Source organism: Amblyomma americanum, chromosome 1, assembly GCF_052857255.1.
Source record: "Amblyomma americanum isolate KBUSLIRL-KWMA chromosome 1, ASM5285725v1, whole genome shotgun sequence".
NCBI classification, from domain to species: Eukaryota; Metazoa; Arthropoda; class Arachnida; order Ixodida; family Ixodidae; genus Amblyomma; species Amblyomma americanum.
Genome location: NC_135497.1, coordinates 497,902,562 through 497,914,949, shown reverse-complemented (window position 1 = coordinate 497,914,949; position 12,388 = coordinate 497,902,562). Strand labels below are relative to the sequence as shown.

The 12,388-nt window shown below is 48.0% G+C and overlaps 1 protein-coding gene across 2 annotated transcripts in view; it reads right to left on the bottom strand.

The window, feature by feature from the left end:
- The window catches only part of LOC144116119 (organic cation transporter protein-like), a 163,719-nt gene extending 151,606 nt beyond the window's left edge, over positions 1-12,113 (bottom strand). For both annotated transcript variants that reach the window (XM_077650799.1, XM_077650803.1), the window contains exon 1: positions 12,032-12,113. The gene's annotated coding sequence lies outside the window, so the exon portion shown is untranslated. The remainder of the gene's footprint in view (positions 1-12,031) is intronic.
- Positions 12,114-12,388: the final 275 nt, after the last annotated feature.

Here is a 12,388-nt window from a genome sequence, read left to right as displayed (position 1 = left end):
ACTATAAGCTAGTTTTTGCCTGCTATTATAGCACATTCGTAGAGTATGTTTGCAAACTGTTCTTGTTGCGCACGAGGTGGGATATATAGTTTCAATATAAAGATGCTGTGTTTCCCCCGCTTTTGTTTCAGGACTTCCAGCAACATATGGCTAATCCCGGTAACTGAGGTGTAGTGGGCCACAGAGGCTACGTATTTTTATACATACACAGCGACGCGTGGTGAATGTGTAATAAAATTTATGTAGTAGCATCTTAGGGTGGCGGACTGCGTTCCTATTTTTTGAAGGCAGATGACGTCGGGTGGAGTAGGGGGAGGTCAGAATGAAGACTTGTAATGAGGGTTCTTTTTTATGGAACGAGCGGCAGTTCCACTGCCACATTTCCAACTGATTTGTGATGCGTTGAGAGGTATTAGTAGTTGCTTCCATCGAGGCTGCTTTCTGCGTCACTGACGTCTTTATGTTGTTGATGCGCCTGTATATCTTGGCTCTTCGGTTGCTTATGTCGTCCACTCTCTTGTGTGGGCCGGGTTCCAGGGCGCGGACACTGCGTTCGAGCTCAGCTACGGCCTGCCCTAGCTCTGTATGCATCTGGGTGACAAACAGCTGTTGCTGAGCGATGAGGGTTTAAATTGCAGCTTGTAAGCTTGCAAGACTACGGGGTTCTGTCGGGGATGCCACTACTGTCGCATTGGGTCTTACTTGCCTAGTTTGAGTCCTGGTGTTTGTTGTTGTGCTGACTGGGCGAGTTGTCGTGCTTCTAGGCGCTGAAGGTGCCGATTCAGGTCATTGACTTGTTCTGTAAGGTGTGTGTTGTCCTTTTTTAGTTGGAAACATTGAGAGCAGGTGTTTTGGGGGTGAGAGATGCTTAAAGCTGGCCAGCTCAACTGATCATTGATGTTGGGGGGTGTCTCTTTCGTTGGTTTATTGCGAGAAGAAGACCAAATCCAAACATCCGCGTGTGTTTCCTTTCCGTGAGAATCCTTCTAAGACACAAGAAGCGCCGTCTACCTCAGAAATTTTGCACTACTATTGTCATTTACAGCCGCCTTAAACATATTCGACATATTTCCTCGTCATATCAGTTAATAAATTTTATAAATGTGCGCATCACAACACGACAAACCGTTTGACACCTTCCGGAACCCCCTGCGACACGCGGTTATGGTCGTAATGGCCGTCTGAAGATCACCGAAATGCATGGTTTGGGGGCGGAAAGGTTGTCGGTGCGAATCCCACACATATTTTGGGATTCATCTCAATTAGTAATATTATCCTCAAGAACATGCAAACTCATTTAACACAAATTCAAGCATTCTGTGTCAAACCGGCCGGCAAATTTCATGCAAATGAAGGTCCTGGGAGGAGGGAGGGTTCCACTTCGATGGCCACTATAATGGCATACACCTGGTGTTTCAGCGAACGCTTTCAAAAATTCTCAAAAATAGGCTGTTTGGGGTAAAAATGTGGATTTTAGGCTCGGTATTACCATTCTTGGTGGACACGTGAAAACCGGTGGGACATCTTAAGTAGTAGGCTGATTAAATGAGTTTTAAATATTAACTTTCTTAATATCCAGAGTTAGGCGCCTAGTGTCAATAATATTTGTAGCCGGTAGTTAGTACTAGCCGTATCAGTTTTTAGAATTTCGAAAACGCAATTACTCTTGGCGCTGTGATTCGACAAAATTGAGATTTTTCGGCTAGTTACGTGCACTGAAGGGGTTGCTTTGCCAGCATGCTTTCGAAAGCGCATATATTTTCGCGCGATGCAGGCAAATTTTCCGAACCACAGCGGCGAGGGTAGTTGCGTTTTCGAAATTCTTAATACTGATATGGCTATATCTAACGACCGGCTACATATCTATAATTGCAACTAGGTGCCTAATTCGACTAGTTAAAAAGTTAATTATTATAGTTTAGTTAAACAGCTTACTACTTCAGATGATTCACCGGTTTTCTGGTGTCTGCCAGCAATGGTAATATTATACCGCAAAAGGCATACTTTTACCCCAAAAAGCCTATTTTTGAAGTGTTCTCTGAAACACGCGGTATGTAACGGATCGAAAATATAGGTATAAATTGAGGCGCTATGTGCCCACTGTTGCTATGTGATATAGTGTCGTCATGTGGTAACTATTTTGGTCAATTTGACCTTCACTGCAGCAGATAGATGCGTTTGGCAAACGAAAGTAGTAAGAGGTGACGCTCTTAAAAACCTTCAAAAGGAGGAGCGCCCCTGCCCGGCAAACTAGGTAGATATACCACGAGCTTACGGCCTTACCGCGTGCTTTATCTCCAGAAAACCAGGAGTGCAAAGGCGCAAGGAGAAATGGCCACAACCCATTCACCCGAAACTTAGCCGATCGTTCCCAGAATGGGCCCAGTAGCGAAGGCGCGTGTATGATGGACCTCTCCCCCCCTTTTTTTCTGAATCTGATAACCTTCATATTCTTCATCTCCACCGACGCTCTCGGCTCGCTGCGGTGAGCGCTCTGATTTGCCTTAGCGCCCTGCCGCTAACGTCGATGAGGCACGCTGTGGGCACAACATGTAGCACTGCTCAAACATACTGCCTCCTTACAGCCCGCCTTGCTCACAACTTTGGGCGTCGATTGGGCCACCGGCGTTGCTGTCATTGAGGTGGATTCCCCGACACTCCTCACCTCCTCTAGGACTGTCCGCGCTTTTTATCGACGCGGAGGAGCAGGATGAAAAATTCATTAAAGCGAAAGCTTTACTAGGCTATGTTGACAAGGTCCTGTCCGCAAAAACGTGACCGCATCGGCTGTGGAGAACTCAGATGATGGTTTGGTTTATGGTTGTTTTACGTCCCAAAGCAACTGAGGCTATGAGCGATGCCGTAGTGGAGGACTTCGGTAATTTCGACCACTTGGGCTTCTTTAATGTGCACTGACATCACGCTGTACACGGGCCTCTAGAATTTCGCCTCTATCGAAATTGGACCGTCGCGGCGTGGATCGAACCCGCATCTTGCGGGTCAGCAGCTGAGCACCATAACAACTGAGCCACCGTGGCGGCGGAGTTCAGAAGTAGCGTCAAACGAGTGGTTGTAATCGAAAGAGGTTGATGTGGGGATGATGCGCCAACAAAAATTTTCTAAATCGGATGAACAGCTAATATTTTAGAGCCGAAAAATGTCCAAAAAGTGGGCGGGGTCCGAGCAAAAGGGGCGCCAAATTTGAAAACACCGGAACTGTGGGACAATGTGCCCAGAAGAGTGGGCGGAGCCAACGTGTGGGGCGATATTTGAACACCAGAAATGAATAATGAGATGAAACGAAGGAAAATGTGCAGTTAATCGAAATCCAATCAATTAATGAATAATAAAAAGTGTTAAGCGTGTATTTAGGTTAATTAAAGATGTTATTGGTGAGTTAATGTTAATTAAGGATGAATTAAGAGTGTAATTGGTGAAGTAAGGTAAATTAAGGGTTAATTAAGGGGAAATAAGGGTGTAACGATACGGCACAGAGCGATGCCACGCCAAATGTAAAATGAATATACGGCCCCATTCGCTTCGACACGTCGCTCCTACGCCATTGGCGGTTTGCTAAAGTGACATCACAATCACGTGAGACACACGGAGGGATGGCACAGCAAAAAAACATCAACTTGAAATCTGTATACATCCGCTTCCGCTTCGGCGCGCCGCTTGTACGCCAGTCGCTCTCTCGCCGTTGTCGCGTGAAGATGTGTTCGCGCGCTGATGACGCAGTGCTTAATTGCGCGGTGTGTGGGCGTGCGGGATCATGTTTAAGCTGTCTCTGCCATCGCACAGTGCAGCTTCAACGTAGAGACCATATGTAAAGAGAGAAAAAGAAAGGCAAACAGAGGCAAAGAGAGACGACGAGTGTCGAGGAGGCGTCAATGCTTTCGCATTATTCCAAGGCGGGTTGCCGGAGTGATCTCGAATTTTTTGTACTCTGCGGTTTTGGGGCATCTTCAGAGATGTTCTCACATTGGTTTTATCCCCAGGAGTCTTCTCTGTGAGCTCGTCCACTTTTAATCAATGGAGTATTTCTTAGGTGCTGGCATGAGTTCCGCGCTCTCGTCGGATGCTCGGAAAGTAGTGTATCTTCGAGCTATCCAGTCGGCATCTTGGTTCTCTGCCACCCCCGTGTGTCCCGGTAGCCACGCATTTTTGTGTGCGGTGTTGTCGTTTCCTTCTTCGTGATTTTTAATTATGTCGCTCGATGCGAGGAGTATATATACGGAGCACGTGACGACCCATCCTGCCAATCAAGTAATTTCGGCAGGCTCGTTGAGAATTCGCGAGTATTGCAAGCGCCCACTCGGTTCTATAGCCCTGCGCCACCGCTAGAGCAACGGCTACTTCCTGGGCCTCTGCTACAGGGTCGTATCGTGAGGAGCGCATATCTTCTGGACAAATTCGACCCTCGCGTCTCTTCTCCCTCAGTGGAGGATGGGGTTCATGTTCCTTGGTTTTGGCGCTACCTCTATTGACTTGCGAAGCTCCTCGGGGATTGTTTCCCTCCTCATCAATTCTCGAATATTCTCGAGGTATCCGAGTCTCTGTAAGAACGCTCTTCCAGTCATTGTCTGCAGTTTTTACAAGACAAGCTGCGCCTCCCGTAGCTCGTCGAAGGTGTTTTACAATCCCAGGGCCGTGAGTTTTTCTGTAGACGTTTTGCGCGGTAGCTGGAGCTCAAAGTTATCCCGTATTTCTGCCTCCTATTCACCAAGGTCGTTGCTAATGGGCACATACGCTCCGGCACCCACCATGCGCCCCTGTCTTTAGATCTAACTAGGGCTCTCAGGTGACAACTTCCACCATCATTTTCTTTGACTCTTGGGGCATCAGTTCAATTAAGTTTCGCTCTTAATCTTCACATCATCGTTTCGCAGTCAGAGACATTGTCCGAATGTGATGGAGTGACAGTAGTGGTGGTGTAAAACATTTATTTGTGCTTATTTACAATAAGGTATTGCCTTCACAATCATTAGGAGGGGTCCCTTGTCCGGGAACCCTGTGTCGTCCACGGCGTCCTGGGCTCTTGAAACCAGGGCTGGTTGGTCCTGGAGAGTCGAGCAGCCGAGCATCGCGGCCTCCCAGTTCTCTTTGGTGGGGTGGGGTGGGAAAACAGAATTGGCAACTCACGCCCAGACTATGTGGTCACCATCATCATCATCATCAGCCCTACTACACCCACTGCAGGGCAAAGGCCTCTCCCATGTCTCTCCAATTAACCCTATCCTTTGCCAGCTGCATCCACCCTTTGCCTGCAAACTTCTTAATCTCATCCGCCCATCTAACCTTCTGCCGCCCCCTGCTACGCTTACTTTCTCTTGGAACCCACTCCGTTACCCTTAAAGACCAGCGGTTATCTTGCCTTCGCATTACATGCCCTGCCCAAGCCCATTTCTTTCTCTTGATTTCGACTAGGATGTCATTAACCCGTGTTTGTTCCCTCACCCACTCTGCCCGCTTCCGATCTCTTAACGTTACACCTATCATTTTTCTTTCCATGGCTCGCTGCGTTGTCCTTAACTTAAGCTGAACTCTTTTCGTTAGCCTCCACGTTTCTGCCCCGTAGGTGAGTACCGGTAAGACTATGCTGTTGTACACTTTCCTCTTGAGGGAAATTGGTAAACTGCCACTAATGATCTGCGAGAATTTGCCATATGCGCTCCACCCCATTCTTATCCTTCTAGTTATCTCCCTCTCATGATCCGGATCAGCTGTCACTACCTGCCCTAAGTAGACGTATTCCGGCACCATTTCTAGGCTCTCGCTGCCAATTGTGAACTGTTGTTCCCTTGCTAGGCTGTTGAACATTACCTTGGTTTTCTGCATGTTAATTTTTAGACCCATCGATCTCCTCTGCCTGTCTAACTCGTTGATCATGATTTGCAGTTCACCTCCTGAGTGACTCAGCAAGGCAATGTCATCAGCAAATCTCAGATTATTTAGGTATTCTCCATTTATTCTTATTCCCAACTCTTCCCAATTCAGGCCTCGAAATACCTCCTGCAAACATGCGGTGAACAGCATTGGCGAGATCGTGTCTCCTTGCCTGACGCCCTTCCTTATTGGAATTTTATTGCTGACTTTATGGAGGACTATAGTAGCTGTGCAGTTGCTATATATATCTTCCAGTATTTTGACATAAGGCTCTTCTACCCCCTGATTACGCAATGCCTGTATGACTGCTGAGGTTTCCACTGAGTCGAATGCTTTCTCGTAATCAATGAAAGCTATATATAGAGGTTGGTTATATTCTGCGCATTTCTCTATCACCTGATTGATAGTGTGAATATGATCTATTGTAGAATATCCTTTACGAAAGCCTGCCTGATCATTTGGTTGATTAAAGTCTAACGTTGCATTGACTCTATTAGCGATCACCTTAGTAAATACTTTGTAGGCAACGGATAGTAAGCTGATCGGCCTGTAATTTTTCAAGTCCTTGGCGTCTCCCTTCTTATGAATTAAGATAATGTTTGCATTCTTCCAAGCATCTGGTACAGTCGAGGTCATAAGGCATTGCGTATACAGGGTGGCTAGTTTCTCTAGCACGATGTCCCCTCCATCCTTCAACAGATCTGCTGTTACCTGATCCTCCCCAGCTGCTTTTCCCCTTTTCATTGCTTCTAAGGCTTTCTTTACTTCATCTTTCGTAACTGGCGGGATGACGTATTGCTGTGCACTGCTGTCTTTCTCATTAGCGCTCTGATTACATTGGCTACTGTACAGGTCTGTGTAGAACTCTTCGGCTACGTTAACTATCTTATCCATATTGCTAATGACATTGCCCTGCTTGTCTCTTAATGCATACATCTGGTTTTTACCTATGCCTAGTTTCCTCTTCACTGTTTTTAGGCTACCTCCGTTCTTTATAGCATGCTCGATTCTCTCCATGTTAAACTTCCTTATGTCGGCTACCTTGCGCTTATTTATTAACTTTGATAGCTCCGTTAGTTCTATTCTATCTGTAGTGTTAGATGCCTTCATGTTTTGGCACTTCTTAATCAGATCTTTCGTCACCTGAGATAGCTTCCCGGTATCTTTTCGAACTGTCCTACCGCCTACTTCTACTGCGCACTCCGTAATTATTGATGTCAGGTTATCGTGCATTGAATGAACATCAAGATCATCTTCCTCAGTTAAAGCCGAGTATCTGTTTTGCAGCGCTATCCTAAACTCCTGTGCTTTCCCTCTTACGGCTAACTCGTTAATGGTCTTCTTCTTCGCTAGCTTGTTCCGTTCCCTCTTCAAGTCTAAGCTAATTCTAGACCTTACCATTCTATGGTCGCTGCAACGCACCCTTCCGAGGACGGCCACATCCTTAAAGATGCCAGGTTTAGTGCATAGTATGAAGTCGATTTTATTTTTAATCTCACCATTGGGGCTCTTCCAGGTCCACTTCCTGTTTTCTCGTTTGCGGAAGAAGGTATTCATGATCCGTAAATTATTTCTATCCGCGAATTCGACTAATAACTCTCCCCTGCTATTTCTAGAGCCTATCCCATAGTCACCTACCGCGTGGTCGTCAGCCTGCTTCTTGCCCACCTTCGCTTTGAAGTCACCCATCAGAACAGTGTACTGCGATTTTACTTCATTCATTGCTGATTCTACGTCCTCATAGAAGCTTTCAACGGCCTGCTCATCATGGCTGGATGTGGGTGCGTAGGCCTGCACCACTTTCAGCTTGTACCTCCTATTCAGCCTAATTACTATAGCTGCTACCCTCTCGTTAATACTGTAGAACTCCTCTACGTTGCCAGCTATATTCTTATTAATGAGGAAACCCACACCTAGTTCTCGTCTATCCTCTAACCCGCGATAGCACAGTATGTGTCCGTCCTTTAGTAATGTATACGCCTCACCTGTCCTCCTAACTTCGCTAAGCCCTATCACATCCCACTTAATTCCCGCTAGTTCCTCGAACAGCACTGCTAGGCTAGCCTCACTAGCTAAAGTTCTAGCGTTAAACGTTGCCAGGTTCTGATTCCAATGGCGGCCTGTCCGGAGCCAGAGATTCCTAGCACCCTCCGCTGCGTCACAGGTCTGACCGCCGCCGTGGTCAGTTGCTCTGCAGCCGCTGGGGACTGAGGGCCGAGGGTTAATTGGTTTGATCATAGAAGGTTGTGGCCAAGTACTACACCAGGGTGGCCAAATCCTGTTCTGGTGAGAGAGTGCGTTGTCGGTTCTGGTCACCGAGATAAGGCCGCACTCCAGGCCTGGTTATGCAATTCCATCGACACGCGTTTTTTTTTAAACCCGGTGGAGAATTGCGCGGCACCAGGATTTGAACCCCGGTCTTCCTGCACGCGAGGCGGATGTTCTACCTCTACGCCATCGCTGCATTTTTTTGACATGTGGTACATGTCCGCAAACACTTCCCCACAGTGCAGACACTCGCCCGAAAAGGCAGAATTGAAATGTTTAACCACTGCCAGGCACAGTACCGGGTTGGTACAGAGGCGAACATGCCAGCGCTCTTCCGCCTTCTTGAGCCCTTTACAGGGGGTGAGTTTCGGCCGTGAGATTTTTGATACAGGAGAGAGATCTCCCGTAAAGTAGTAGCCGGATTGAAATCAGGCAGCCGGAGAGATGCCCTAGCTGTGCTTAAGTGTGCGGGCGGTAGCGTCCGCTACCTTACTCCCCTCTATCCCCGCATGTGCCGAGGCCTAGGTTGTGGTGCGCCGGGATGGGAAACCCTTGTACTCACATCTATGCAACATTTCGAAGGTATGACCTGGAATTCATCCCTTTTCAAAATTGCAGAACGCTCCCCTTGAGTCAGTGAAAATTACTCGCGACGCTAGATCCGCGGCTGCAAGTGCAATAGCAACTTCCTCCGCGAGTGTAATGTTGGGGGCAAGGAAGGTGAGGCCCTGAACTGGGTTGTTTTGGTTGACGACGGCCGGTGTGTATCAACCCCCTTGTTGTGGGCCAGCCGCGTCCGTGAAGAATACTGCTCGTCGACCACCATACTGCTCGGAAATGGCCTCCACTCGAGCGATGCGGCGGCCATCATGGGCATTCTTTGTCATGCTATTCGGAAGGGGGAGAACCTGCAGTACGAAGCGCCAGGCCTCGGGCAGGGATATGCGTTTCTCCTGTTGGACTGTGTAAGTGATGTGGAGGCGGGTCAGAAGGCGGCTACTCGCAGGCATTTTGCTTAACCGGAAGTATTGATTACTGAGATGAGCTTGGCGCAGCTCCCCAAAGCTGTTCGTCACCCCCAGACCGAGGAGACGTTCGTTGGACGCGGCAATAGGGAGGTCTAGAGCTACCTTATAGATTTTGTGCAGAATCACTTCGAGAGCGTTTTCACCGCATTTGCGCAGGTGGAGGCACGGTGCCGAATACAGGATTCACTTAGAAACAAATACATTGACCAACTGCAGGGCGTCTTTGCGTCGCCACCCCCACCGTTTGTTTGAGACCCGGTGGACCATACGGTCCACCTGGCCCCCATCTTCCGGAGCTTTTTCAGCGTGGTGTCAATCTTGTGGTTCCTGTGCAAGGAGAATCTCAATACTCTGATTTCCTCGTGTTCTGGTATCGGGCCACTAAGCAGGGAGACGGCAATTTTGGTTGTGCACTTCGTATTGGGCTGTATATGCGCGAATTGCGATTTGCTCGGGGAGCCCACTAGGCCGCAGCGGCGTGCGTATACGTCCACAATAGCCGCCGCTTGCTGCAGGTTGGCCTCGATTTCTCCACCCGATCCGTGTGTTGCCCAGAGGGTGATGTCGTCCGCGTAAAGAGCATGCTGCACACCGGGACGCCACCCAAGAAGGTAGAAAACTTCATCATCGCGAGGTTGAAGAGAAGTAGCGACAAGACTGCTGCCTGTGGAGTCCCTTGCATGCCAATTTGGTACTGGCCAAGTTGGCTGTCTTGGAGTGGGATATATGATTGCTGATCTGAGAGGAATTTCTTAAATTTTTCGAATGTCTTGTGCCCTCAGTACACTTGAGACAGATCGCAGAGGATGATCTTATGCGTCACTTTGTCGAAAGCAGCCAGCATGTCCAGTGCAATGGCAACCTTGTCGTCGCTTGGGTGCTCGGCAGGATCAAGCATCTCGTTCAAAGACAAAGATTTCAAAGACATGCTGGCCTGGTCAAGACGAAAAACTATAATCCTGATCTAAACCTTTATAGAGCCGGATTTCATTTAGGACGGCATAACAGATGGTAGCTGAAACTCTTTACACCGCTGAGAAGAGTCCAGAGCATATCGGTATCACGCGCGTAGGAACGCGGTCCTACGCGAATTTCGCGTCAGGCGATAACATGTATTTCTTGGCGTCTTTTGCAAGGAACAAGTGTTCAGACACGACCCGCCCTCACAACCAGCGCATGCTCGCTCTTTGAAGAGGAGCTCCCCTTCAACTCCTGCCTCAGCGCTAGCGCTGAGGCGGACGCTGTTTGACGTGGCGGATCCCATGGCGGTATGAATCGAAGTAGAAATCCGGGATATTTTCACAGCAACGGCTTTCGAATGCGCGGAGCCTGTGGGACGCGACAAGACTAGGCGCGCTTGGATCGTGGCGTCCCACAGGCTCCCACGAACACCCTCCTGTAAATGCGCAGATCTTTTCTGCTCTGCAGTATATACCGCGCCTTCACTTCCGCTCCATTGCACGCACCTGGCAAGACGGAGCATAGTCGCGCCAGCTTGTCGGCAGGGTTAGATGCGCTAAAATGCGAAAGCGGTACTAGGAAGAAATTAGAATATACTTATGGAAGCATTACAGACATTCACCACAGGGTACACCGCCTGCCGTCACCGATTACTCGGCCGCCACCCGCCAGTGCGCATCATGCAGATGGCGCCGACGAGCCAGCTGCGGAAGCACCTCGTCGCCGTTAGCCTGCACCTGGCGGATCAAGTCTGTCTCTGCATGTGCACTATGTGCCGACAGCCATCAACAGGCGCAGTAAGATAATTTTCGGAGGCACAACGTTTAGGCTTCCGTAATTATAAATTGAGGACTCCAATTATGCACACGCACCCGCCAGCAAAACTATTGCTGCAAGCATCACTTAATTATTCGGCAAAAGAAAATACAATTAAGAATAAGGAACAATAAATACGAATAAAACATGATGAAAGACCCAGAGCCCATAGTACGCTAACTCAGAGCCCATAGTGTTAGCTGCAGTGAAGGAAATAGCAATCCTTGAAGTGCGTCGCTGTACCGCTAGCACTATAGAGGCGGAATAAAGAAGTAGGTGCTGTAACCAGGAAGCGGGCAGGTTTTAGCAGGAATATCAGAAATATAATTTTGATCATTGCTTCCACGTCTACATTATTAGGTTGTATTGGCAAGGAGTGGGAATTTATCGATGTGAATTCAGCGATGATGGCGCGCTCAGCGAAAGCCATCATCGTGCAAGGGTGTTGCAGGTACTTCGGTTGAAATGATGCGTGGTGGTATACAGGTGTTCTTATAATTATTGCTTAACTTTGCAGAAGTTCAGCAAAGCGTGCTTTCTAAATGATGCGAGCTATTCTAGCTTCCCATTAAAGAACATCTGCAGCTTTAATGCGTGCAGCCATGACTGCACTTTGCGCCACCATTTGATAATTAACAAAATCGTTTTAGCTTAAATGTGTAGCGCCACAGACTTCCAATAGGGGCTCGCTCAAATGGCGTATATAACGTGGAAGAAGTCTGCGTGTCATGTTCAAGAAATCATTGCGCGCAGCAGTGGTGGCTCGTGTGTTAATCTTTGTCTCAATGCCCTAAAAAATGGCGCTGTATCGATTTTATATCTTGCATGCCTTTAACAAAGACTCATGCGAAAATGTCGCTATCAGTCATTTAAGTTGTAAGCACTATCAGCAACAGATCACGTGAATTCCTATTGCCGAATGTGATAAATGTCCAAAAGAAGCCGCAACACCTGTCATTCGTGTGAAGTGTCGACCGACTTTTTAGTCCCGATGCATCGAGATCACTTCCTCACGCAGAGATATATTCGCGAAGTGATGAGAATTTCAAGAAAGGAAATGGAGTCGTGCTCACCGTGTGCTTGCGCCAGTTGCACTGAGGTGGGAGCACCCCAGCAAAGATGTACGCAGAAACTATGTCAGTGTGGGCAGATAAGAGGCTCATTTATTTAATTGCTGCTGTAAAAAGGGGCCCTAGCCTTCACCAGCACAGAAGTGCGGATAGCAGCACACCCTTGGCTGCTTCGAGGCCTACGTTCCAATTAGAGGCTTGTTAGCAGCCACAGCGCTCGCCTTGAGAGGCTAGTTAGAAAACATCGGAGATTACAAAAATTCTTCCCATAGATAAAACGGCACCGAAAGATTCCTAGCCCAGAATCTGCAGCTAGAGCCATGTTCAAAATAGCCGCGGAAGAAAACGATAAATTTCTAA